Source organism: Macaca fascicularis, chromosome 11 (genome assembly GCF_037993035.2).
Source record: "Macaca fascicularis isolate 582-1 chromosome 11, T2T-MFA8v1.1".
Classification (NCBI taxonomy): Eukaryota; Metazoa; Chordata; class Mammalia; order Primates; family Cercopithecidae; genus Macaca; species Macaca fascicularis.
The window spans coordinates 63,139,112-63,143,856 of NC_088385.1; positions in this window are offsets into that span (position 1 = coordinate 63,139,112).

Sequence of the window (4,745 nt, forward strand, 5' to 3'; positions counted from 1 at the left end):
AAAGGGACTCTGATGGGAGACATTCCTTATGGAGGATTCAATTCTATAACATTTCTCTCTCAATAAAGGCTGGTAAATAGACCTTCATTAAAGGACCCAAGAATTTAAATTTCCAGGACTCAGAGGGGTGGGGTCCTATACCCAGTCAGAGGTCCTAAAGCCTAGACCGAGAGAAAAAGACACATGGTCTCTCAAACTGATTTGATCTGACTTTGCAGGTCATTAGATGTAAAATCTCCGAAAAAGGTGGGTGCTGAGAGACCTAGACAGTTCCTACACTTTAAGAAATCTCCATCTTGAGGTCTCGAATTGAGAAAGACTTAACAGACCCATGAGAGTTACAGATCCCAATAACCTGGGCTAAATAATGTATGTCCGCCGGGCTCGGTAGCTCACGCCTGTAATCCCAGCACTGGGAGGCCGACGCGAGCGGATCACCTGAGGACAGGAGTTCGAGATCAGCCTGACCAACATGGAGAAACCTCGTCTCCGCTTAAAATACAAAATTAGCCGGGCCTGATGGCGGGAGCCTGTAATCCGAGTTACTTGGGAGGCTGAGGCAGGAGAATCGCTTGAACCTGGGAGGGGGAGGGTGCAGCAAGCCGAGATGGCACCATTGCACTCCAGCCTGGTCAATAAGAGCGAAACTCCGTCTTGAAAAAAGAAAAGAAAAAAGGATACTGTGAGGAGACACAAGAGCATCCATGACATAGATTATTTAGCTCAGCTGTTATTACTCTTTCTAATACAGTAATATTAGATCGTGATTCGCCCGCCTCGGCCTCCCAAAGTTCTGGGACTACAGGTGTGAGCCACCGCGCCCAGCCTTTTTTTTTCTTTGAGATGGGGTCTCACTCTGTTGCCCATGCTTAAGTGCATTGGCCCTCTCGCTCACTGTAGCCTCAACCTTCTGGGCTCAAGCGATCCTCCCACTTCAGCCTCCCAAGTAGCTGTAACTACAGGCATGGGCCACCAAACCCAGATAATTTTTTTTTTTTTTTTTCTGTAGAGGTGGGGTTTCGCCACATTGCCCAGGCTGGTCTTGAACTCTTAAGCTCAAGCGATCCTCCTGCCTCGGCCCCCCAAAATTCTGGCATTACAGGCATGACCATATGTGGTGTACAGTATCCAATGTAATGCAGTGATTAAAAACTAAGGATCCAGGCAGGGATGGTGGCTTGTGCCTGTAGTCCCAGCTACTCAGGAGGCTGAAATGGGGGGGATCACTTAGTGGTGGTGGTTGCAGTAAACGGAAATGCAACTGCATTCGGGCCTGGGTGACAGAGTGAGACCCTGTCTCAATAAAACCCCCCAAAAACCAAGAACAAAAAAGAATGCAGGATCTGACGCTAGATTGTCTGCATTAGAATTTTAGCCACTTAAGCCGGGTGTGGTGTCTCACCCCTGTAATCCCAGCACTTTTGGAGGCCGGAGGCAGGTGGATCACCTGAGGTTGGGAGTTCGGGACCAGTCTGACCAACATGGAGAAAGCTCATCTCTACTGAAAATATAAAATTAGCCACCCCTAATTAGCACCCATGGCGCATCCCTGTAATCCCAGCTACTTGGGAGGCTGAGGCAGGAGAACCGCCTGAACCTGGGAGGCGGAGGTTGAGGTGAGCAAAGATGGCGCCATTACACTCCAGCCTGGGGGACAGAGCAAGATTCTGTCTCTGGAAAAAAAAAAAAAAAAAAAAAAAGGAATTCTAGCCACTTAGAAGCTCTGTGAACTTGGGCAAATTGCTTATCTCTGCACCTCAGCCTCCTCATCTGTAATATAGGGTAATAATAGTATCTACCTTAAAGGGTTGTTGTGAAAATCAAATAGTTTAGTACATGTAAAGTGCTTAGACAAAGTACTTGGCATTAAGCGAGAGCTGGATATATATTAGCCATCATTATTAACCACCTGGGGGAACTTCAGCTGATTTGGAGTCTAGGCATACAACTGGAAAGGCCTGCCTAGGAGTGTCTTGTGAATGTGATTTGCATAACGGTCTAGGCCCAGCTGACGTCAAGGGCTCCTTATAGCTCCAGGTCAGTTGTAGCCCTGGATGTAGTTCCTGCCACTCAACAGTCCCACAATCTCCCCACCAACCCTGCTTCCTACCCAACTACTGCAGCACCAGGAAGTGAAACAAAGAGGCAGAGCCCTGTGCCTCCAACTCACCCTTGTCCCTCTCATCCCATCCCCCAGGCTCTACTTCCTCCTCCTTTTCATCTTTCTTTCATCTCTTATCTTTTAGGGCTCCCAGAATGGGGACCAGAGATGGGAAGAGCAAAGGAGACGTTGTACACAAGTAAGGTGAACTCCCTATCCTGCCCCCTCCCATTTCCTTATTCCATTTGTGTCCATCTTATTAGGGAGAAAGGCAAATCAGTTCTCACCCAAACTCAGATAATTCTCTGATGCTGGAAATGTTTAATCTAAAGGGGTAGGTTTTTTTTGTTTTTGTTTTTGTTTTTTTGTTTGTTTGTTTGTTTTGAGATGGAGTCTTGCTCTGTCGCCTGGGCTGGAGTGCAGTGGCCGAATCTCAGCTCACTACAAGCTCTGCCTCCCAGGTTTACGCCATTCTCCTGCCTCAGCCTCCCGAGTAGCTGGGACTACAGGCGCCTGCCACCTCGCCCGGCTAGTTTTTTGTATTTTTTAGTAGAGACGGGGTTTCACCGTGCTAGCCAGGATGGTCTCGATCTCCTGACTTCGTGATCCGCCCGTCTCGGCCTCCCAAAGTGCTGGGATTACAGGCTTGAGCCACCGCGCCCGGCCGGGTTTTTTTGTTTTGTTTTTTAAGACAGAGTCTTGCTCTGTCACTCAGGCTGGAGTGCAGTGGTGTGATCTTAGCTCACTGCAACCTCTGCCTCCCAGGTTCAAGCGATTCTTTTGCCTCAGCCTCCCGAGTAGCTGGGACTACAGGTGCCCGCCACTACGCTGGCTCTTTTTGTATTTTTAGTAGAGACAGGGTTTCACCATGATGGCCAGGGTGGTCTCGAACTCCTAACCTCATGATCCACCTGCCTCAGCCTCCTAAAGTACTGGGATTATAGGCTTGAGCCACTGTGCCTGGCCCTTGGTAGGTTTAACTTAGAATCACAATATTTTTTTTTTCTTCTCTCAGCTCATACCTACAGAATCATAATATTTGAACTAGAAGTGTCATTGGGCAGTTTTGAATAGTTCTAAGGGAAGGGAGACCTCCATTCAGGACAAATTTCTCAGAAGGGTCAACCTCTTGGGAGAGGTGAGGTGATGAGAGCCAGCTGTGTGGTCACTGATGGCCTCATTCTGACGTCTTCGAAATTGTTCTGGGACCCACTAGGGTCGGGGCAGTCCCGGCTTTGGACCACCTTCCACTCCCACGCCCAACCTCACACTCTTAGCTGTTTCACTTGATGTTGCATCATGGAGGGTGATGAAATCGGTGTCAGTGGATTTTACCCATGGATGCAACAAGCTGAAGGACCAGCCAGAGTCATTGACACTGCACCTTCAACTACCCAGAACTCCTGGGCTTCCTAGCCATGGGGTCCAAAGCCGGGACTGCCCCAACCCCAGTGGAGGGTCCCAGAACAATTTGGATGACATCAGAATGAGGCCATGGGGCTAAGTGCTGGAATGTCTAAGTTGAACTTCCAGGCCTTATTTACACTAGTCCGGAAAAAAACATCATCCAACTCTTATAGAGCCTATGAAATCTTGGGCCACTAGGGTTGAAGAATCAGGTGGTTCTTAGTCAATAAACCCTTTCCCACAAGAGCCTTTCTAACCTCCACTGTGAGGCCTGAAATGGGGAGCAATAAGACCTCATACTGGCTTCCCAGTTCTCCAAGTTCCTTCATGCCCATTCTCTCCTATGAAACCAGGACCATCCAGTTGAAAATAATGCTGTTTCCAACTGAGAAAAAGAAGCCTGTTTATTCCTAATAGAGGTCATCAGGTAGGAATCAAACTTCATTGCAAACAGCTCACCATCCTATTGGGAGATGAATGAATGTTTCTTTGTTTTGTTTTTTCCTCAAGCAGGAGGAAGTGAGGAAATTAGGTTTGGGGTGGGGTAGGGGTATAGCTTTGAGAGGCAAAAAGATCAGGGAAAGGTCAAACAGGAAGGAACTTGAGACCAGATTGATTTTTTTTTTTTTTTTTTTTTTTTTGAGACGGAGTCTCGCTGTGTCTCCCAGGCTGGAGTGCAGTGGCGCGATCTCGGCTCACTGCAAGCTCCGCCTCCCGGGTTCACGCCATTCTCCCGCCTCAGCCTCCGAGTAGCTGGGACTACAGGCGCCCGCCACCACGCCCGGCTAATTTTTTGTATTTTTAGTAGAGACGGGGTTTCACCAGGATGGTCTTATCTCCTGACCTCGTGATCCGCCCGTCTCGGCCTCCCAAAGTGCTGGGATTACAGGCTTGAGCCACCGCGCCCGGCCTGAGACCAGATTGATTTAAATATTTGTTCTCCCTTCCCCCCTCCAGCCCCATCCCTGCTGTGCACTCCCCACCACCCCCCATCCCCGCCCCTTCTACAGCCATTTCAATTCCTGGAGAGCATTACACATGTGTCCCATCCTAGGCCTCTAGCCACAGCAACCACACGACTCATTTCCCCTGGAACTGAGGCTGCATACCTGGGCTCCCCACAGAGGGGGATGATGCAGGGAGGGGAATCCCACCTGCTGTGAGTCACCTGCTGGTATAAAGGGCGGGCCTTACAATGCAGGGACCTTAAAAGACTCAGAGACAAAGGGAGAAAAAC